The sequence below is a fragment of the Stomoxys calcitrans genome, chromosome 4 (assembly GCF_963082655.1).
Source record: "Stomoxys calcitrans chromosome 4, idStoCalc2.1, whole genome shotgun sequence".
NCBI lineage: Eukaryota > Metazoa > Arthropoda > Insecta > Diptera > Muscidae > Stomoxys > Stomoxys calcitrans.
The window spans coordinates 29,537,114-29,561,903 of NC_081555.1; positions in this window are offsets into that span (position 1 = coordinate 29,537,114).

Genomic DNA, 24,790 nt, shown 5'->3' on the forward strand with positions numbered 1-24,790 from the left:
ACCTTTGCTAATGTCGCTAGAGACAGTTTAGTGATGGCAGTTGTCGACAAGGGAGAAAAAAAAAACTAGGAAAAATTGCAGTGGGATAGTCAATGGACTGTCATCAGGATTCTCCAATGTACTTGCGGAATTTCCTGGGTCTCTTCCAGTTTGTGACGAAGCAGGCTGGTATCGAGGCCGATAGGACGATACGGCGATCAACGCTCAATTAAAATGTATCGTTGTGCGCTCAAAAAGTTTGTTGAGATCTGACCAGGTGCAGCACTAGATTTAGTCAAGAAGGAAGATATTCCTATTCTGCTTGTATAAGAATGTCATATATACCTGTGGGATGGAGGGACACGAAGGACATTTCCATTCCGAAAGCAGGAAAACACTACCACACGAAGGCGAAAGATTTTCGTCCTATAAGTCTGTCATCCTTTATGCTAAAGACTCTTGAAAGGTTGATAGAAACATATCTTACGGTAAAGATCCCTGGAGATCGCCTGTCGCGGCAGCAGCATGCATATAGTAAAGGCAAATCCATTGAAACAGCCCTTCACGACCTAGTCGGCTACATAGAGGGTTCTCTCGTTGTCAAGGAATATACAATGGTAGCATTTCTTGAAATTGATGGTGCTTTCAATAATGTAAAATCGACGTCAATCATGAAGGAGTTGGAGTTTCTAGGCATCAACTCTACCGTAAGAACGTTTATTTATAACTTACTTACTAAAAGATGCATTACGGCAGGCTTAGGATCTGTGGATCTAAAAAGATGGGTCAGCAGAGGAACACCTCAAGGAGGTGTACTGTCTCCTCTACTTTGGAATATAGCAATTAACAATATATTATTGTCTCTCTGGAAGAAAAAGGTGTAAAAGTGGTCGCGTATACTGATGATATGGCAATTGCGGTTAGGGGAAAGTTTCCCAGCACTCTAAGAGATATACTTCAGGAAGCTCTACGTGCAAGAGCAAAGTGGTCTGGGTATAAATCCGTGCAAGACAGCAGTAGTTATTTTCAGCAGGAGATACAAGTTGCCTACAGTGGAACCTGTCTCATTGGGTGGAGAAAATGATCCATTTACAGAAAGCGCAAAATACCTGGAAGTTTTGCTGGACAGGAAATTGAACTTCAAATCCAACATTTTGGATAGGGCAAGGAAGGCCACTCTTGGCCTATATACCTGCAAAAGAGCCATTGGCAAAAGTTAGGGATTTAGACCGCGTGTCATGCATTGGGTATATACTGCAGTTGCCAGACCTATTATGCTATATGGTGTTCTAATCGGGTGGACGTCGCTTCAAAAGTCCACCTACTGCTCAATACTTAACCGGATCCAAAGGATGGCAGCCGCACTAAGGATGACACCATCTGATGCAAATTTTCCCCCTGAACATTCCTCTGAGGAACAGGGGCGAACTTCTCACATATCAATGAGTGCAGTCCGATTTAAGTTTTAAGCTCATCTGATGCACTGAATTTAATGCTACATCGTATGCCTCTGGACATTGTGGCTACCTAAATTGCAGCGACCACTACCGTGAGGTTAAGGGAGCTTTCTCATTGGTCATGTGGCTGCTACGGACACTGTGTTATCCTTGATGCAATATCTGATGTTCGAGGCAGTGTGGATTACACCCTACCTGAGACGCTTTTTGATAAAAAGTACTGTACCACGATATCCCTGATAAAAGAAGTTACATGGACTTCTATACGGATGGTTTCAAACTAAACGACCAGGTGGTCTTTTGGGTGTACTCTAAAAATCTAGAACTGGTCATATCGAAAAGGTTACCCGACCAATGCAGTGTATATTAAGCGAAGATCCTTGGAATTAAGTAAGTGGTGGAATGGCTAAGATATAATGTCATAACGACTATTGGCATAAATATCTTCTCAGACAGCCAAGCAGCCATTAAATTCCTAGAGAACGTATTTCTGAACACAAAAACCACCCTCAACTGTCACAGATCTCTCAACGATATGGCTGAACAGTTTAATATTCACCTGTTCTGGGTACTGGCCCACAGAGTTGTCCCAGGGAATTGTAAAGCGGAGGAGCTTGCGAGACTAGGAACTACCCTACACATTCCAGGGATATTGGAATTTGTGGGTATGCCTCTAGCGACATGTAAGCTAAGTTTTCAGAACCAGACCCGAAGGACAACGAATGATAAATGGTCACCAATAGGGGGCTGTGAGCATTCCAAAACTATGTGGCCTAATCTTGGCTTGAAGAGGTCTACCGCTTTGCTGTCATTGGCTACAACAGACGTCTCAGTCAATGTGTCCGTCATGACAGGTCACTGTCTAATCGGAAAACATACTGATAGACTGAAGGTTGCCAGCAACGACTTTTGCAGAACCTGTGAGGACATCGAAGAAGAAGAGACTATAGAACACCTTCTGTGTGTGTGTCCCGCACTAGCAGTCAGAAGGAATTCGACTTTAGGTTCTCATTTCTTTAAGAAGCTGTCTGATTTAATAAAAGTGAACATTCGGAAGATAATGTGCTTTATAAATCGATCTGGATTGTTCAACGGCAGCAACTAGAGTCTGATGGCAGACAGCCACTTAAATCTAACCTAACCTAATTGTTTCTTCTAACATACCCTTCATAATTAAGCAGCAGTCATTTTCAGCAAACAGCAGATTTTTCAGCAGCAAGCTTGTTGCTCTGAAATTGCAGAACTACTGCTATAATATCAGAAAAGTTATTTGCTAATATTCAGCAGACAATGTTTGCTTTTTTCATCAAACTTTTTTCTATGATGGTAATAATAATTAACAAGTAAAAACGTGAATACCCATCACCATAGATATATTAGTCATCCCATTTTATTATAACTCCACTACCATAGTTATATATAAATAGTGGCTGGTCTCGATCATATTTTATTCAGGCCCCGAAAATTCATATACAAATGCCAGTTTCAGCGAAATCAGGTAATAAATCCGCTTTTAATAGGACTAACACCCAAAATTGAAAGATCGGTCTATATGGTTGCTATGTCTATATAGTCTGACCTGGATCATGTTTGGGTTGGATGTCGAAAAGCTTGAAAAAACACACTATTATCAATTTTAATGCAATCGGGTAATAAATAAAGTTTTATGGACTTAAGACGCATAGCCAACAGATCGGTCTATATGGCAGCTATATCTAAATATTGTCCGATTTTAGCCATCGGGATGCTTAAAACATGCCACTGATTCAAATTTCAGCGAATTCGAGTAATAAATGAAGTTTTTATGGGCTTCAGACCCTAAATCGTCAAATAAAGTCCCATCTGTAAAGGATATTTCGATGTGTTGCAAACCGAATGACTAAATGAATATACTCCACCAAAGGAAGGGGGGTATATTAATTTTGTCATTCCGTTTGCAACACATCGAAATATCTGTTTCCGACCCTACAAAGTGTATAAATTTCGGATCGTCGTAAAATTCTAAGACGATTTAACGATGTCCGTCTGTCTGTCCGTCCGTCTGTTGTAATCACTCTACAGCCTTCAAAAATTGAGATATTGAGCTGTAATTTGGTACAGATACGTTTTTTTGATGCACGCTGTTTATGTTTTTGAATTGGCTAAACCGGACCATATTTGGGTACAGCTGCTATATAGACCGATCACTCGATCAAGGGTCTAATGCCCATAAATGCTAAATTTTTTATCCGATTTTGCTGAAATTTGAAACAGTGAGTAATTTTAAGCCTCCCGACATCCGCCCCAAATATGGGTCAGATCAGACTATATATTGGGTTGCCCAAAAAGTAATTGCGGATTTTTTAAAAGAAAGTATATGCATTTTTAATAAAACTTAGAATGAACTTAATCAAATATACTTTTTTACACTTTTTTTCTAAAGCAAGCTAAAAGTAACATCTGATAACCGACCCAATAGATATCGCTGTCATATAGACCGATCTTCTAATTAAGGGTCTAAATCCCATAAAAAAAGAAGATTTATTGTCTGAAAATGTTACTTGTATTTTAGTTTTCGGGACCTAAATAAAATATGATCAAGACAGGCCCCTATTAAGATATAACTACGTATATAGTAGTGGAGTTATAATAAAACAGGATGATTATTATATCCTTGTTCGGTCCAGATATTGTAGAAAGAACTCTCGATTTAAAGTCTTGGACCTATTAAAAGCGCATTTATTACCCGATTTCTTTGAAATTTGACGCAGTGACTTATGTTAGCCTTTTCGACATCCGTGTCCTTTATGGTTCATATCTGTTTATATTTGGATATAGCTGCTAAAAAGTCCAATATTTTGTTCTACAAAATTGAACAGTGACTTATATTTATAAGACCACTCAATGTCCGTGTCAAATTTGGGTGAATAAGTTATCCAGGGACTGAGTCTAAAACAGATCTCAGTCCCTGGGTTCTCAATGTAAACCCCCAGACCCACTCTGTCCTCTTCTCCCACTCATTAGAAGCATGCTAAAGTTGTTCCTGTCCCGAAATCAAATACCGTCCAATCGCGATTTTACCATTTATATCCAAAGTCGTCGAGAAGCTGAACAAATGTCGGAATACCTTCAAAGCAATTCATTGCTGTCTAATGCACAGTCAGGATTCCGAACTAACCACAGTTGCATCAGCGCGTTATCGGAGGCGTCCGAGTCAATAAGGAGTCATATCGATGAGAACAAAGCATGTTTTCTTGTCCTTCTAGACCAATCCAAGGCCTTTGATACTGTCGCAACCTTGGTATTAAACTTCGCCGTTCCTTCAATTTTAAACGTCGACGAGCCTTATAATATATTACTCGTCTAACTGAACACAATCCGCTTATTCAGGAAGTACTATATCCACACCCTTGGCGGTATGTAAGGGAGTCCCTCAGAGTTCTATAATAGGCCCCCTACTATTTGTATGTATACGAATGACCTTCCCAGTCAATTAGTTCACAGCAATGTACACAGCAATGCAGATCTTCCTAAACACCTACTAATAAATCGTGCCTAGTCATACATAAGAATAACAGACTGCGAATACAGGACATTGAGATATTGATAAATTAGAAGATATTTGAGCTTGTTTCATGTGCTAAAAACCTAGGTGTGGTATTTAACTCATCACTAAGTTGGTCAAACCACATTAATCAGGTAGTTGGACAAACTTGTTCAAAGTTACGTGCTTTATGGTCTACACTGTCTTTTACTCCCCCTAATATACGAAGACGACTCTTGAAACTTATTTGGTACCTGGCCTATGGCTCTGAACTTTACGCAAATTGTGATTCCCTGAGTAGACGCAAATTGAATGTGCCGTAGGTTAGGTTTAAGTGGCAGCCATCAGACTTTCTTAGACATTTTCTTCCATTGTGATACCACAGGAACAGAAGAAGGAAGATGCCTTATAGTTCCTACCGTTGAACCGTCCAGATCGCTTTTAAATTCCAACAACTTGCTAATGTTCATTCCGCTAATATCCGCTAGTGCGGGACACGCACACTATGGAACATTCTCTGAAAATGGAACATTCTCTCCTCCCAAGGAGACAGGTTCCACTGTATGCAACTTGTGTCTCCTGCTGAAGAGAACTACTTCTGTCTTGCACGGAATTATACCTAGACCACTTTCAGTAATCCGCTTTGCTGTTGCACGTGGCGCTTCCTGAAGTATATCTCTTAGAGTGCTGGGAAACTTTCACCTAACCGCAATTGCCTCGTCATCAACATACGCGACCACTTTCACACCTTTTTCTTCCAGAGACAATAATATATTGTTAATGGCTATATTCCAAAGTTGAAGAGACAGTTATCGTTCACCTCCTTGATGTGTTCTTCTGGTGACCCATCTTTTTAGATCCACAGATCCGAAGCCTGCCGTAATGCATCTTTTAGTAAGTAAGATATAAATAAACTTTTTTAGGGAAGTGTTGATGCCTAGAAACTCCAATTACTTCCTGATTGATGTTAATTTTATATTTAAAACATCTTCAATGTCAAGAAATTCTACCATTGTATACTTCTTGACAGCGAGAAAGCCATCTATGTAGCCTACTAGGTAGTGAAGGTCTGTTTCAGTGGATTTGCCTTTACTATATGCATGCTGCTGCCGTAAAAGGCGATCTCCAGGGATCTTTGCCCTACGATATGTTTCTATCAACCTCTCAAGAGTCTTCAGTATACAGGATGACAGACTAATAGCGCAAAAATCGTTTGCCTTCGTGTGGTAGGATTTTCCTGCTTTCGGAATGAAAATGACCTTCGTGTTCCTCAATCCTACAGGTATATATGACATGCTGATACAAGCAGAGTATATCGCGGTAAGCCAAGGAACCAGTCTATCAGACACAGCTTGTAATTCAACCGATGATACATCATCAGGGCCAGGCGACTTAAAGGAGTCGAAACTTCTTATCGCCCAAAGGATTTTCGGCTCAGACATAAATTTTCTAATAACCTCCGACGAATGCATACCAGTGACAACCTCTTTTGGCGCCACGTTGTCCGTTGGAGAATATCCCGGGAAATGTGTATCAACGATTAGTTCTAGTGTTTCCTCACTAGACATTGTCTATACATTCTCTGACTTCTGAATATACCCCACCGTAATAGGTCTCGAGGACAGAATCTTCCTTAGTCTAGAGGCCTCAGATGTATCCTCCATGGAGCTGCAGAATTCTATCCAGGATTTGTTCTGAGCTTTTCTCAGCTAGCCGTTATATTTTCTTAGCTCAGTCTTATATATGTTACAATCGTGTGGTGCTCTTGTGGCTTTTGCTCTGTTGAAGAGTTTTCTGCAGTCCTTTCTTAGACCAGTCAGCTCTAGGGTCCACTATGGCGGTCGCTGTTTGGCTTCGCATTAGGATATGCTGACCCAAGCAAGTCATTCAGGGCCTTCGTGATCCGCTTGACCACTATGTCCATATCCTCCGTAGTTTCCACTTCCTTTTCTGGTCTAGGAGGGATAGACGTGTAGAATTATACCAATCCGCCTTTCTTCTGTTTAGCCGAGGGACTACTTTTGCAGTATTTTCTCCAAGGCTGAATCTAATATAACGATGATCGGAGAAGCTGTGGTCATCCAACACTTCCCAGTCGTATATTCTTCCACTTATAACTTCCAATACAAAGGTAATATCTAGTACCTCCTGTCTGGTAATAAAGGTCGATTTATCCCCTTTATTACTGATCGCCAGATTCCAACTTACAATATATTCGATTACCAGATCACCCCTTTCATTGGCATACGAACTTTCCCATATCTGGCGATGTGGATTACTATCACTTCCTACAATGAGGATCTTCATCCCTAAAGAAGCGGCTGCAACCAGCAACTCAAGGTTTGAAGGCGGCATCTCTTAATCGTTTACCATATATAGGAAAGCCAGCCAGTAATGAGACTTGTTTATTTCAAGGAATGTGGCATAAAATAACATCATTCGTTATGTTTTTGGTCTGAGTAAAAACCAGCATGTTTCTCAATATACCTGCCCTGTTTATGGAATAAGATTTATTGAGTTGCCCAAAAAGTAATTGAGGATTTTTTTAAAAAAAATTAAATGCATTTTTATTAAAACTTAGAATGAACTTTAATCAAATATATAATTGCCATTTTGTTCGATAACCTTTTGCCATCTTCCTGGCAAATTTAGTATTCCACGCTCATAGAACTTCTAGCCTTTATCTGCAAAAAACTGAACCAAGTGCGATTTTATAGCCTCATCATTGCCGAAAGTTTTACCATTTAAGGAGTTCTGCAAAGATCGAAATAAATGGTAGTCTGATGGTGCAAGGTCAGGGCTATATGGTGGATGCATCAAAAGTTCCCAGCCAAGCTCACTCAGTTTTTGGCGAGTGACCAAAGATGTGTGCGGTCTAGCGTTGTCCTGGTGGAATATGACACCTTTGCGATTGACCAATTCAGGTCGCTTCTCCTTGATGGCTGTATTCAATTTGTCCAATTGTTGACAGTAAACATCCGAATTAATCGTTTGGTTCCTTGGAAGCAGCTCAAAATATACCACACCCTTCCAATCCCACCAAACAGACAGCATAACCTTCTTTTGGTGGATATCAGCCTTTGAAGTGGTTTGATCGTTTTCGAATAACGTTCTTGTAAACAATCCATTTTTCATCTCCAGTTATGATTCGTTTTAAAAACGGATCGAATTCATTGCGTTTAAGGTGCATATCACAAGCGTTGATTCGGTTTGTTAAATGAATTTCTTTCAATACATGTGGTACCCATATTAAAATTGACGCCAAACAAACAAATGTAAACAAAATTTCGCGCACTTTTTTCTAAAGCAAGCTAAAAGTAACAGCTGATAACTGACAGAAGAGAGAATGCAATTACAGAGTCACAAGCCGTTGAAAAAATTTGTCAACACCGACTATATTACTACTATATTACCGACAATTACTTTTTGGGCAACCCAATAATTTGCTTCTCGATACGAAGGCCTTATTATTTCGGCATAAGGTTATCTATAAACAACAACCTAGATATCTATTCAATATACTACAATTCGCTAGATCTAATCGAGGCAACAAGATTATTCTTCTAAGACGTAGAAGAAGGCTATCCGACCGGCATTTCTTCATTGGGTCCATTCGTCTCTGTAATACCCTACCAACTGATCTACAAAGCATCAGCAACGTGTAAACTTTTATGAAAAGGCTTCATATAGATTTTCAAAATTTGGAAACGGTCATGTTCTTTTGAATTTCCTTGTTCCGCTCTTTTGAATTTCCTTGTTCTTTCACTTAATGTTAATATCTATAATTTATACTTTATTTTTTTCATATTAAAAATGTTTAAATGGTTTCCCAAATCATCCTAACCAAAACGGTATGGTACGCATATCAAATTTGGACTTATCTATTCGGCATAGTTGTAGAGATGTCTATTGAAGTTTGAACTTTCTTTGAAACATAATCTACAGCTTAACATCCTTGTTGTGAATTCACAATGCCACATAATGCCTTAGCTTTTTCTTTAACAAGATTTCGCTTATCGCAGTAAACTCATTAAAAATTCCCATTTGTCATACAGATAACAGCGGCTACGTTATTATCAACCATAACAGCTTCTTAATATTGTTGTTGGTATAGTATGGGCAACCACAATGTTGTTTACGAGTATTTTATTGATAAAAACGAATAATTTCCTTTGTTTGCGTTTAAACGTTTTTGTCTATTCAATTTAATAGAACATTAAACATTTGAATTTATTTTTAAATAGAAAAATTATTTTTCATTATTTAGTTCAAAGGGACAATAAGTTCGAAAATGGGCAAGGGAAATGGTTTCATACAAAAAATATGAAGATCAAACTTTTTGTAGAACTGAAGATTTTAAGATTGGAGATAGCAAGCAGCGTAATTTATGTTGGAAGCTGAAAATAAGATAAAACTCCCATTTAAAAGCAGGGGCTTCCAAATCATCATACTTTACCGTTTCTAAAGAACTGCTCTGCAGATTGGAGACCATTAAAATCCACCTTTATTGTCCTTCTAGAGTATTGCCGGGGTTTTGGATTGAATTTTGCGAGTGCTGTATTATCGGTATTTTGTATTTCTATATTACGATTTTGATTAAGCGGGGCTTAGAGAGTTCTAATTATGTTATAATAACTAAAACCATTATCGTACTATAACTGATAGAGATACAGTCAACGAAATTTGTTATTCAAAATAGCAAAAATGTTTGCTAAAACAACAGTTATTGCCTACTGAAAATGGAAAAGCCATTTCCCTTAGAGTAGGTTAGCTTAGAGAAGGTTAGCTTTAGTATTCTTTCACTTGGAGAAGTTTTTATACCCCTTTTCTTAGGGAAGGGTTGTTTTTATACCTATTACCTTGAGGAAGGATAGTTTTTGTACATTTTCCTTGGGGAAGGATTGTTTATGCCTTTTCACTTGAGGAAGGGTAGTTTATGTACATTGTCGCTTGGGTAAGGTTAGTTTTTGTACCCTTTCCTTGGGGAAGGATAGTTTTTGTACCCTTTCTTTTTGGGAAGGGTAGTTTTTGTACCTTTCCCTTTGAGAAGGGTAGTTTTAGTAACCTTTGCCTATGGAGAGGGTCGTTTCTGTACCCTTTTCCTTGGGGAAGGGAAGTTTTTGTAACCTTTCCTTTGGGGAATGGTAGTTTTTGTACCCTTTCCCTTGGGGAAGGGTAGTATTTATACCCCTTCCCTTGGGGAAGGATAGTTTTTGTATCATTTCCCTTGGGGAAGGGTAGTTTTTTTAACCTTTGTAACCTTTTTGTACCCTTTCCCTTGGGGAAGGGTATTTTTGTACCTTTTCCCTTGGGGAATGGTAGTTTTTAAACCCTTTCCCTTGGGGAAAGGTAGTTTTGTACCATTTACCTTTGGGAAGGGTAGTTTTTGTACCATTCCTCTTTTGGAAGGGCAGTTTTTGTGTTTTTATGTTGTTTTGTTTTCTTTGGGGAAGTGTAGTTTTTGTTCCCTTTCCATTGGGGAAGGATAGTGTTTGTACCCTCTCTCTTTGGGAAGGGTAGTTTTTGCACCCTTTCCCTTGGGAAAGAGTCTTATTTGTACCCTTTCCCTTGGGAAAGAGTCTTATTTGTACCCTTTCCCTTGGGGAAGGGTAGTTGTTGTTCTCTCTTCCTTGGGAAAGGTTAGTTTTTGTACCATTTCCCTTGGGGAAGGCTAGTCTTTGTACCTTTTTCTTTGCGGAAGGCTAGTTGTTGTACCTTTTTCTTTGCGAAAGGGTAGTTTTTGTATCCTTTCCCTAGGGGAAGAGTAGTTTTCATACCCTTTCCCTTGGCGAATGGTAGTTTTTGTACCCTTTTCCCTGGGGAAGGGTAGTTTTTGTATCCTTTCGCTTTGGGAAGAGTAGTTTTTGTACCCTTTTCCCTTGAGGAAAGGTTGTTTTTGTACCCCTTTCCTTGAGGAAGGGTAGTTTTTATACCCTTTCCCTTTGGGAAGTGTAGTTTTTGTTCCCTTTCCCTTGGGGAAGGGTTGTTTTTGTACTTTTTGCTTTGGGGAAGGGTAGTTTTTGTACCCTTTTATTTGGGGAAGGGTAGCTTTTGTACTCTTTTCCTTCGGGAAGGGTAGTTTATGTACGCTTTCCGTTTAGGAAGGGTACTTTTTGTACTCTTACCCTTGGGAAAGGGTAGTGTTTGTACCCTCTCCCTTTGGGAAAGGTAGTTTTTGTATCCCTTCTCTTGGGGAAGAGTATTTTGTACCCTTTCCCTTTGGGAAGGGTAGTTTTTGTACCCTTTCCATTGGGGAAGGGTCGTTTTTGTACCCTTTTCTTTGGAGAAGGGTAGTTTTTGTACCCTTTCACTTGGGGAGGGGTAGCTTTTCTACCCTTTTCCTTGGTGAACTATATTTTGTTCCCTTTCCATTGGGGAAGAGTAGTGTTACTGTACCCTCTCCCTTTTGGAAGGGTAGTTTTTGTATCCCTTCCCTTGGGGAAGAGTATTTTGTATCCTTTCCCTTGGGGAAGGGTAGTTTTGGTACCCTTTCCCTTTGGGAAGTGTAGTTTTTATACCCTTTCCCTTGGGGAAGGGTAGTTTCCGTACCTTTTCCCTTGGGGAAGGGTAGTTTATGTACCGTTTCACTTGGGGAAGCGTAGCTTTTGTACCCTTTTCTTGGAGAAGGGTAAATTCAGTAACCTTTCCCTTAAGGAAGGGTAGTTTGAGTGCCCTTTCCATTAAGTAAGGTTAGTTTTTATACCCTTTCCCTTGAGGAAGTAAATAGTTTTTATTCCCTTTCCCTTGGAGAAGCTCAAAAAGAAATGAGAACCAAAAGTGGAACTCTTTCTGACCGCTACACAGCAGATGTTTAAGAGACTCTTTTTCCTCGACGTCCTCACAAATGCAAATTGCAATGCAAATTTTGCCCATGAACATTCCACTAAGGAACAGGGGCAAACTTCTCACATATCAATGAGTGCAGTCCGATTCAAGTTTAAGCTCAATGATGAGGGGCCTCCCTTTTATATCCGAGTCCGAACGGCGTGCCGCAGTGCGACACCTCTTTGGAGAGATGTTTTACATGGCATAGTACCTCACAAATGTTGCCAGCATTAGGAGGGGAAAACCACCACTGAATTTTTTTCTGATGTTCTCGCCAGGATTCGAACCTAGGCGTTCATCGTCATAGGCGGACATGCTAACCTCTGCGCTACGGTGGCCTCCGACGTCCTCACAGCTTTAGCTAAAGTCGTTACTTGCAACCTCTAGTCTGTCTGCATGTTTTCCGATCAGGCAATGAACTGTTATATCGGATAAAATGACTGAGATGTGAGACCTAGCCAGCGACAGCAAGAAGAGGTCACATAATTTTCGAATATTCACAACCCGCACTTTGTCACCATCTATCATTCGTTGACGTAGTTTCTTGTCTCGCAAGCTCGTTTGCACTACAATTACCTGGGATATCTCTGAATTTCGTCACCCAGAAAAGGTGAATTTTGAACTGTTTAGGCATATCATTTAGAGATATGCGACAGCCGAGGGCGGTATTTGAATTCAGAAATATGTTCCCCAGAGACTTAGTGGGTGTCTGGCTGTCTGACAAGATATTAATTTTAATTTTATTTATTTCATTTCATGCAGTGCGAAGCCATCAGGCCTAAAAACAATCACACTATGCTTAAGAAGTACTTTTCTAACATAAGTTAAAAAGACTACATTTTATGCCAATCGTTGTTATGACATTATATCTTAGCCATTCCACCACTTCTTTAATTGCAAAGATTTCCGATTGACACCCACTACAGTGGTCGGGTAACCTTCTCGATATGACCAGTCCTAGTTCTTCAGGGTACTCCCCAAAGATCACCTGGCTGTCTAGTTTGGATCCATCCGTATAGAAGTCTATATAAGTATAAACAGTGATATTGTAGTTCCAATGTTCCTAACAGGAATAATAGTAGAGTACTTTTTATCAAAAAGCGGCTCAGGGAATGTGTAATCCACACTGCCTGGAACATCGGATATTGTTTCAAGAATAACAGTGTCCGTAGCCGCCGCATGAACAAAGAGAAAGCTCCTTTAGCATCACAGCAGTGGTCGTAGTAATTTGTTTAGGCACTCTGTGGGGAGGCATTAGGTGTAGCATTAAATTCAATGCATCGGATGGTGTCATCCTCAGTGCGGCTGTGATGCACACAAGCCACCCTTTGGACCTTGCCGAGTATTCAACAATTAACCAGATCACAACACCATGTAGCATTATAGGTCTGGCAATTGCAGTATACACCCAGTGCATGACACGCTGCTTAAACCTCCAGCTTTTTCCAATGGCTATCTTTCAGGCGTATAGGGCAAGAATTGCCTTTTTTGCATTTTCCAAAATGTTGTAGTTCAAGTTCAATTTCCTGTACATTAAAACGCCCAGGTGTTTTGCGCTTTCAGTAAATGAAACATACTCTCCTTCCAAGAATACAGGTGTCACTGTACTTGTAGCCCTTGCTTTTTGATGGGTCCTGAAAGTTGGTTACCTATGCCTTCAAAATTTGGTGATTTTTTATGGGTCAAGTTTTTTATGACGGCAGCACTGGCCCATACTTTTTTTGGAAGGATTGCAAAAAACTCTTCAACAGAGCGAAAGCCACAAGAGAACCACACGATTGGGAAATCTATAAGGCTGAGCTAAGACTATATAAGGGCGAGGTGAGAAAGGATCAGATTCTGTCCTCAAGACCTATTACGGTGGGGTATATTCCGAAGTCAGAGAATGTATGGACAATGTCTAGTGAGGAAACACTAGAACAACTCGTTGATACACATCTCCCAGGAAATTTTCCAACGGACAACGTGGCGCCAGAAGAGGTTGTCACCGGTATGCATTCATCGGAGGTTATTAGGGAAATTGTGTCTGAGCCGAAAATTCTTTGGCCGATAAGAAGTTTCGACTCCTTTAAGTCGTCAGGCCCTGATGATGTATCACCGGTTGAATTACAAGCTGTGTCTGATAGACTGGTTCACGAAGGCACACGAAGGTCATTTTCGTTCCGAAAGCAGGAAAACCTTACCACACGAAGGCAAAGATCCCTAGAGATCGCCTATCGCGGCAGCAGCATGCATATAGGAAAGGCAAATATAGGAAAGACATTGAAGGTGATTTCAATAATGGTAAAAAACCGACGTCAATCACGATCGAGTTGGAGTTTCTAGGCATCAACTCTAACGTAGAAAGTTTATTAATAACTTACTAACTAAAAGATTCATTACGGCAGGCTGGGGATCTGTGGATCTAAAAAGATGGGTCAGAAGAGGAACACCTCATATTCTCTAAAAAGATGGTCTGCAAAGGAACACCTCAAGGAGGTGAACAAGAACTGTTTCCTCTACTTTGGAATATAGCCATTAACAATATATTATTGTTTCTCTGGATGAAAAAGGTGTAAAGTGGTCGCGTATACTGATGAGATGGCAATTGCGGTAAGGGGAAAGTTCCCAACCCTCTAAGAGATATACTTCAGGAAGCTCTACGCCACCAGCGAAGTGGGCTACCGAAAGTGGTCTGGGTATAAATCCGTGCAAGATAGAAGTAGTTCTTTTCAGCAGAAGATACAAGTTGCCTATAGTGGCAACTGTCTCTTTACTAGGAGAAAATAATGTTCCATTTACTGAAAGCGCAAAATACCTGAGTGTTTTGCTGGACAGAAAATTGAACTTCAAATCCAACCCTTTGGAAAGGACAAGAAAGGCCACTCTTGCCCTACACACCTGCAAGAAAGCCATTGGTGAAAGTTGGGGGTTTAGACCGCGTGTCATGCGTTAGGTATATATTGAAATTGTCAGACCAATAATGCTATATGGTGTAGTGGTCTGGTGGACGGCGCTTCCAAATTTCACCTACTGCTCAGTAGTTAACCAGATGCAAAGGATGGCTTGTTTGTGCGTCACAGCCGCACTAAGGACGACACCATCTGATGCACTGAATTTAATGTTACATTTAATGCCTCTCGACTTTGTAGCTAGATTAATTGCTACGTCCACAGCCGTGATGTTAAGGGAGCTTTCTCATTGGTCATGTGGTGGCTACGGACACTGTGTTATCCTTGATACAGTGTCCGATGGGCCAGGCAGTGTGGATTACACCCTACCTGAGCCGCTTTTTGATAAAAATTACTGTACCACTATTCCTGATAGAACCGATTGGAACTACGATATCCCTGGTAACAGAAGTTACATAGACGGATTGTTCCTAACTAGGCGACCAGGTTTGGGGAGTACTCTAGAACTGGTCATATCGAAAATGTTACCCGACCACTGCAGTGTGTATCAAGCGGAGATCCTTGTAATTAAGGAAGTGGTGGAATGGCTGAGATATAATGTCATAGCGACGATTGACATAAATTTCTTCTCAGACAGCTAGGCAGCCATTAAATCCCTGGAGAATGTATTTCTGAGCACAATAACCGCCTTCGACTGTCACAGATCTCTCAACGAGATGGCTGAACAGTTTAAAATTCACCTGTTCTTGGTGCCGGGCCACAGAGATATCCCAGAGAATTTTAAAGCGGACGAGCTTGCCAGACTAGGAACTACCCTACACATTTCAGGGATACTGGAATCTGTGGGTATGCCTCTAGCGACATGTAAGCTAAGTTTTCAAGACCAGGCCCGAAGGACCTGGTCCTGGTCTTAAACGAAGGGGCCTGGTCTTAAAACTATGTGGCCTAATCTAGACTTGAAGAGGTCCACCGCTTTGCCGTCATTAGCTAGAACGGCCGTCTCAGTCATTGTGTCCGTCATGACAGGTCACTGTCTAATCGGAAAACATGCTGACAGACTGAAGGTTGCCATCAACGACTTTTGCAGAAACTCTGAGGACAGGAAATTCATGTGGAGGTGGCGATCCTCGTCAAGCTCTTATAGGTGAGCAAGCTCGTTCCGGTCTATACGACCAATCGCCACAAAGAATGCTCATAGTCATGCCGTGCCGGGACGCTATGTGGTGTTGTGGTCTGGTGAACGGCGATACGTAAGTCCAACTATTGGTTATTTCTCAGCCGGATCCAAAGGAGGGCTTGTTTGTGCATCACTTTGTCATCAGGATTCAAACATGGTCTGAATCGGTCTATAGACTGATGCAGCTCCCATATAAACCGATCTCCCTGTTTAACGCCTTGAGCCCCTAAACGACGCAATTCTTATTCGAATTGGCTGAAATTTTACACAATGACTTCTACTATGGTCTCCAACATTAAATTCAATTGTTGGAAGCTATAGCAAAAAATCTCATGCAAAATTGCAGCCAAATCGAATGAGAATTGCGCCCTCTAGTGGCTCAAGAAGTCAAGATCCAAGAGCGGTTTATATGGCAGCTATATCAAAACATGGACCGATATGGCCCATTTACAATCCCAACCGACCTCCACTAATAAGAAGTATTTGTGCAAAATATCAAGCGGCTAGCTTTATTCGAAAGTTAGCTTGCTTTCGACGGACGGACATCGCTAGATCGACTAGATCGATCATGACGATCAAGAATATAAATACTTAATAGGGTCTTAGACGAATATTTCGAGGAGTTACAAACAGAATGACGAAATAAGTATACCCCCATCCAATGGTGGAGGGTATGAAAAGAGTGGTGATATGGTTAAGATGTAAGGTCTTTGCAAATTTGCAAATTTTGCCCATGAACATTCCACTAAGGAACAGGGGCAAACTTCTCACATATTAATAAGTGCAGTCCGATTTAAGTTTTAAGCTCAATGGAAGGGACCTCCTTCTTATAGCCGAGTCCGAACGGCGTGCCGCAGTGCGACATCTCTTTGGAGAGAAGTTTTACATGGCATAGTACCTCACAAATGTTGCCAGCAGTAGGAGGGGAAAACCACCGCTGAAAATTTTTTCTGATGGTCTGGCCAAGATTCGAACCCAGGCGTTCAGCGTCATAGGCGAACATGCTAACCTCTGCGCTACGGTGGCCATGTAAGGTCTTTACAACCATTAAATCTCCGGATAACGTATTTCAATTTCAAAACCCACACTTGATTGTGGGCAAATTCTTCCTGAAGAGGCCCAAAGGCCAACGGAAGCCTAATGGAAACAAATTGAGGGCTATGAAAGCTTCTAGATTATGGGGTCCAACGAAACTTGAAGAAGTTTAGTAGGGAAAATAAGCAACCTAAGTTTAAATGGATCACATCTTATATATAAAATTCAATTTGTGTTTGTTTGTTTGTTCCGCATAGAGTCAAAAACGTCTGAACCGATTACCTTGAAATTGGGTCCCAGTACCTGGGGGGCCGACCCAGCCTCAAAACCACTTAAAATATGTTTATTTGACAATCATGACAATATTGGACTCAAATGAAAGGTATTCGGGAGTAGATTACGAATATGGTCACGAAGTAGGAATAGGCGTTATAATTTGTTGATAACAGAAGGGGGCTGACCCTCCCCCGTTACCCCAAAAACACCACCCAAAATCAAAAGTGGACCGATAAGAACAATATGGGTATCAAATGAAAGGTATTGGAGAGTAGAATACGAATATGGTATTATAATTTGAGTCTAAGTACCCATCGGGCCGCCCCAACCCCAAAGCTCCCCCAAACAGATATATTGGACGTTCGTTTCAATATGGGGCTCAAATGGAAGGTATTAGGGGCATATTAGCCGACCATGGCTATATAGGACTCAAATGAAAGGAATTTGGGAGTAGATTACGAATATGACATGAAAATTTGCGTTCATTATGACAATATGTGACTCAAATAAAAGGTATTTGAGAGTAGAAAACGAATTTGATATCCAATTTTGGAGCCTAGGATTTTGGGGTACGCCCTAAACCTCCCCCTAAACTGAACTTCATTTTCGTTGGGATAAATAACGAATTTGATATCTATTTGGTTTCCCAAAAAGTAATTGCGGATTTTTCACATAGTCGGCGTTGACTAATTTTTTCACAGCTTGTGACTCTGTAATTGCATTATTTTTTCTGTCAGTTATCAGCTGTTACTTTTAGCTTGCTTTAGAAAAAAAGTGTAAAAAAAAAGTATATTTGATTGAAGTTCATTCTAAGTTTTATTAAAAATGCATTTGCTTTCTTTTAAAAAATCCGCAATTACTTTTTGGGCAACCCAATATATTCAGAACAAAGTGCCGGTGGCCTCCCCAGCCCCAAAACACCCTTCCAACGGTTCGGCCATGATAATATGGGGCTCAAATTAAAGGGATTTGGAAGTGCAGCACGAATTTGATATCCATATTTGAGTCGAAATGTCTGAGGTGCCATCCCTCCCCTAAAAAGCACTTCTCATTACCCTAATTTTAAAAAACACCAGGAACCGAGCAGGGGCGAATTTCTCACACATCAATGAGTGCTATCCGATTCAAGTTTAAACTCAATGATAAGGGACTTTTTTTTAAAACCGAGTCCGAACGGCGAACCGCAGTGTGTCACCTCTTTGGGGAAAATATTTTAAATGACCATGCATGGCATTGTACCTCGCAAATGTCGCCAACCACCGCTAAGACCGATGTTCTCGCCAGGATTTGAATGCGTTCAGTGTCATAGGCTACAATGGCACGAATTCGATATCCGCATTCAGGGCAAAATGTCCCCACTCTAAAACGATATTAAAGAGCTGAAGAAGGCGCAGCGGAGCGGGCCCGGTTCGGCTAGTATAACATGAATTTTAATTTACATACATTTTCTTCTATTTTCACAAAATATTGAATTACTCATGTATATTGTCTTCTTGCAAACGAGTAAACTGAACTAAATACAGATATATTTTACACATACACGTTAGCAATAGTGGCGAAATTGCTTCGTTGGCTGAAATGACTCAGTAATGTTTCCCCATGAGAATTTTGATAAAAATAAATCTATTATTTATTCTTCACCCAGTATCAGTTGTTAGATTTTGATGTACTGATGTTGATGTCTCTGCCTTTTAAAGCAATGAAAGTGCCACGTGACTAATAGAAACTGGCGATTAATAATTTATGCAGAAAATCATCTTTAATGTGACGACCGATAGCTGTCAGTTCTAGGAAACTTGACCAACCAAGATAGAGTCATATTTTGCCACTTAACTGATAAGAATAACATTTCAAAGCTAAAATTAAATCTGGAATAAAATTTGAAGATAAGTTTCTAGGAATGCAGCTTGTATTGGTGTAAATGTATTTACCCAGCAGTTGAATGAGGAAGGTGACAACCGAATTCAGGCCTGTTTAATGCCTTAAATGCCAATATGTTCCTTTTATAAGGCCTAAATAAGTCCTGATTTTTCATTCGTATTAAGCTGTAAGTAGGTATAAGGCCTGTAAACAGGCCTTTTGTTTTCTTTCCATATGCCACTAAACCTGGCACGCCATAACACATTCCCTTCTATTTCCAAAAGTCAGTTGTAATATGTGTACACATTACATTTCACTTCCTTAAATAAGGTGTTTAGAATGACATGATGTAATCTGAGTTTGTTTTGCGTCATCTGAGACACAGGAACACAAAATGTAACGCCATTTACCGTATGTAAAAACACAAACAGAATATTTCGTCATCTAAGACAAATTAATGTCATCTCTTCAGATTAAGTCTAAACTTCGTGAAGCACGGGCGCGCTTTTTAAAATTGTTGTTAAAAAAAATGTTAAAAATGCTCTAAATTATGAATATATGAAATTTCATCGAAATCGCACATGGGAATCGAGGTAATGGGTTACAATTTTGTCTTTCAACATATTTAATGAAAATTGTCTATAGAAAAAGTTTTAAGAACATGTTTTAGTTTAAAAAGGTGTTATTGAAAGTTTTCTTACAAAAAAATAATTTCGCGGAGGCCCGTGTCTGAGCAACATTTTGCCTTAAGGCAATATTTCATTGAAATGTTGCCTTTAGAAAAAAATGTCTTTCAAGTTTTATCTTTACACTGAAAAACTTTCATTTTGTATTTTATTTCGTGATTTTTATACCATCGTAGCGCAGAGGTTAGCATTTCCGCCTATGACGATGTTCGCCTGGGTTCGAATCCTGGGAAGATCATCAGAAAAAATCTTCATCGGTGGTTTTCCACTCCTAATGCTGGCAACATTTGTGAGGTACTATGCCATGTAAAACTTCTCTCCAAAGAGGTGTCGCACTGCGGCACGCCGTTCGGACTCGGCTATAAAACAGAGACCCCTTACCATTGAGCTTAAAACTTTAATCGGACTGCACTCATTGATATGTAAGAAGTTTACCCCTGTTCCTTAGTGGAATGTTCACGGGTAAAATTTGCAATTTTGATTTTTATACCCTTTGCCATAGGATGCACCACAGTAGTGGTGTAGGGTATAAAATTACAAAAAAAAAATGCAAATGCTGTAACTCCCTTTGTTTTGCAAACTTTACCATTATTCAGACACCGTTGGATTCGTGAGGAAAATCTCTTTCCGCAGTGGTGCTAGATGAGGCAATAATGTAAAGATTTCTATGAAAAACATCGCAAGAACCAAATCTTTTTTGGCGTAAAAATTCAAGGTCGTTTTCAAGGTCAAAAACGCTGTAATTCCTTAATTTTTTCGAATTTCGATCATGTTCCAGCATTCCGCAGTTCGAAGTTCGAAAACGATTCGTACAATAAACAAAATTACGTAAAATTTCACATTTTATTTTTTTTTGCATTTCTTTAGCAAAGCCTAACCCCTTATGAAAATTTTCAATTTTTGATGCGAAAAATTTTTTCGAGTTGAGTATACAGTATTGAAGATTATGGCAAAAAAATCGGATTGGTGCAACTCGTATGTTTTTTCTTCAAAAAACAAGCTTAAAATCGCATAATCAATATTCGAAAAATGGTAAAAAAAAAATTGAGGTGAGTTTAAAATTGCTGTAACGTTGTTAATTTTGCGAATTTCAAAATTCTAAGGACACCGTTGGATTCTTCAAGAAAAGCTCTTTCCGTAATGGTGCTGGACGAAGCAATACTATTTCCTTTTTTCATGAAAACTTTGCTTAATTAGTATCCAAACGAGCAAACATGTTCATTAAACATTATTCATCAAACATTATTGCAAATTACCCAAAAACTTACGAACATATATATGGGAGCTATACTTAAATTTGAACCGATTTCGAGCAAACTTCTCAGATACTGTGGTAGTCGTTGATTAAATCGATTTGCAAAATGAAAATCGGTTAACAAAAGACCATTTTATTGCAATACTACTGTAAATCGGACGAACCTATATATAGGAACTATATCTGAATCTAAACCGATTTCGAGCAAACTTCTCAGATACTGTCGTCGAGGAAAGCGTGGTACGAAGTTTTTGGAAGGATTGAAAATCGGGCGAGCTTAACCGGCCCCGCTCCGTTGCGCCTTCTTCTACTTTTTATGGAACAAAACTATCCTTTGAATATTTATTTTCGACAAAAAAAGAGCTTTCAGTAAAATGCCATGCTACGAAAAAAGTGTATGCATATCGCTTGACTAACAATATAAGTGGCTTTATCTGAATTCCGTATGGTCTTTATTGGACCACTTTATTCTCTAATGTCCGATTTAGGAGTGTTTACGTGCTCTTGCCTCAAATACCATCTATTTAAATATATTGCCCATATTTCCATTGGCTTAAGTACAGTTTATAGGATGAAGCGTCCTCCAAATATGTCCGGTTTGGGGTATGGGCCCCAAAAACTATCAATATCGAGCTTCACTGTCTTGATGGGGGTTTTTATGGTGTTTGGTCGTCTCCTAGACAGTTGGTCCCGAATATTGATATCAGATTCGTGTACTACTCCCAAATACCTTTCATTTGAGCCCCATATTTCCAAACTTGGCGAACATGACCGGTTTGGGGGATGGGACAGTGACTCGGCCTTGAAAATAATTATCAATTTCGTGGCCTGCTCTAAAATACCTCCTATTTGAGCCACATATTGCCATTATCAGCAAATACTACAACTTTAAGGCGTACCCCAAAACACTTGGCTCCAAAATTGGATATCAAATTCGTTTCCCATTCTCAAATACCTTTCATTTGACTCCCATATTGTCATAATGGATCAAATAACCCAATTAACGTATGTTTAGGAGCAAAAGCGCCATAGCCTATGTTTCCTTCCAGACCAACCAACACAATATGCGAAAATTTCGAGAAAATCAGTCCTTCCGTTTTTTAGTCTATACGTAAAAAACAAACCGAGTCCCATATATCCGTGATTGGATAATGTGCTCATTTTGGACGTTTTTGTGGGGGTAGGGTGACCCCCTACACTTCGACATGAATTTGTTTGCCAGATTCGTAATCTACTCCCGCGTACCTTTCATTTGATACCCATAGTGTCCTTATCGGTCCGCTTTTGATTTTGGGTGGTGTTTTTGGGGTAACGGTGGAGGGCCCGCCCCCTTCCGTTATCAATAAATTCAACAGCCTATTCCTACTACCTGACCATATTTGTAATCTACTCCCGAATATCTTTGATTTGAGTCCCATATTGTCATGATCGTCAAGTAAACCTATTTTAAGGGGTTTTGGGGCAAGGGCGGTCTCCCAGGTACTGGGACCCAACTTTTATTATGAAATTCATACTCTACTCTTGAATACCTTTCATTTGAATCCTATATTGTCCCGATCGGTCCACTTTTATTTTTGGGTAGTACTTTTGGGGTAAGGGGGAGGGTCCGCCCCCTCACGGTATCAAAAAAAATATTTTGCCTATGTTTCCTTCCAGACCAAGCTACACAATCTGTGAAAATTTCAAGGTAATTGGTTTAGCCGATTTTAAGTCTATGCGGAACAAACAAACACAAATTGAATTTTATACATAAGAAGAAGATATTGATGTAGGTCGTTGGGTATTGCAAATGGGCCATATCGGTTCAGATTTAGATATAGCTCCCATAAAAACCGATCTCTCGATTTCACTTTGCAGTGTTTTATTATGACTTTCAACCACTGTGTCAACTGCGTTCCAATTCGGTCTATATACTGATACAAGCTGGACATGGCCCGCTCCGCTGCGCCTTCTTTCACTCTCTTATTTTATCTGAGCCCTATACAGTCAGGAAATAAGTCCTGTGTGGGATATTTCACGCCAATGTGAATATTATATTGTTGCTCTACCCCCAAATTTCTAACATTTTAGCCTTATATTGCTATGGTCGGTAAATATGTCCGGAATGGGGGTGTTTTTGAGGGTGAGGCGGATCCCCATATATCAGATTCGTGCTTTGGTCTCAAATACCTTTCATTTGAGTCCCATATTGTCATTATTGGCTTATATTTCATTTGGCTGGTTGCTTTGGAGGTGGACCCATAAATATCCCATCTTAAATAAGGATACAAATATCTATATTAAGGTTATTACAATCAAACTAAATTTCGCTTAAATCGCCCCACCCATCTCCGAGATCTGACGTTTTTAAAGATAGGGTAAGGGAAGATAGGGTAAGGGGAGTACAATATATTCTCAGCTATCCCACATGACAGTTTGGCGTTGCATTTATTGGGAGGAGAGGGTCAATCCCCCCCGACGCTAAGAATCAAACGACAATTTATTTGAGTCTTTTATTGTCCCGATCTACTGTCCTGCAGAACGGTAGGACGTAACCCAGATACTTGAATCCTTATACCAACATTAGATTCGAAATATACTTTCATAGATCTTTCTTTTAATTGACATATTATGCCGATCGAACTACACGTCCTATTGAAGGCTATTTAGTGCGTGAGCCGGTCCCAGACTCTGTCCTAATTGTGCCTACCAGATTCGTACTCAACTCCCAAAAACCTTTCATTCGATACCTATTTTGTGACGTTGGATATTTATGCCCGTTTTGGAGGTTTTAGGGGTTGGGGAGGACCCGTGGACACCTTGGACAAAATTCTTATAACAGATGTGTACTTACCTTCCAAATATCTTTCGTTTGATACCCATATTGTCCCAATCGGTAAATATGTCCTGTTAAGGGGTTCTGGGGGGGGAGGGGGAGGGGGGGTGGAGAGGCGCCTCTGACAACAACGAATAAATTTTTATATCAGCATTGGACTCTACCTTTAATTAGATTTCATTTGCTATCCATGTTGTCCCAATTGGTAAATTTGTTCTGCTGGAGGGTTTTTTGGAGGGGGAGACCCCTCAAACACCAAAAAACAAATTTTTGTGACGGAATTGTATTCTACTTTTAAATACCTTTCATTTGATACCCATATTGCACAAAGCGGTTAAAGTGTCCTGTTGGATGGTGTTTTTGGTGCTGGGGGCCCCCGACCCTTATGGTAGCATTTTAATGCCAAGTTCGTACTCTACTTTTAAATGCCCTTCATTTGATACCCATATTGCCCAAAGCGGTGAAAGTGTCCTCTTGGGGCTTATATGGGGGGTGGGGGACCACCCCGAAAATTAAGAGTGAAATTCGTTCTCTACTCTTAAATACCGTTCATTTGACACCCATATTGTCCCAATCGGTACATATGTCCGTTCGGGTGGGTTTTGGGCTGGGGCGTCCCCGCAGTTTATTTGACCCCAACATTTTTTACCAATTTTGTGTTTTTCGGGGTACCATAAGGTGGCACACAAAATTTCGATTAAATCGCATTGCACGCATCTCCGAGATCTGGCGATTTTGAAAATTGGGATATGGGGGAGGGTCCGCACCTCCTTCTGATATCAAAAAATGTAGTACCCTATTTTCCCCGGGGCCCAAACCCTACCATCTGTGAAAATTTTATGAAATTCGGTTCTGAAGTTTTTGAGTCTATACGGAACAGACAAACATACTTCTTGAGCCCCTGGAAGCCGCAATTTTAGTCCGATTTGGCTGAAATTTTGCAAGTAATGTTCTGTAATGACATCCAACAACTGTGTCAACTACGGTCCAAATCGGTCTATATACTGATAT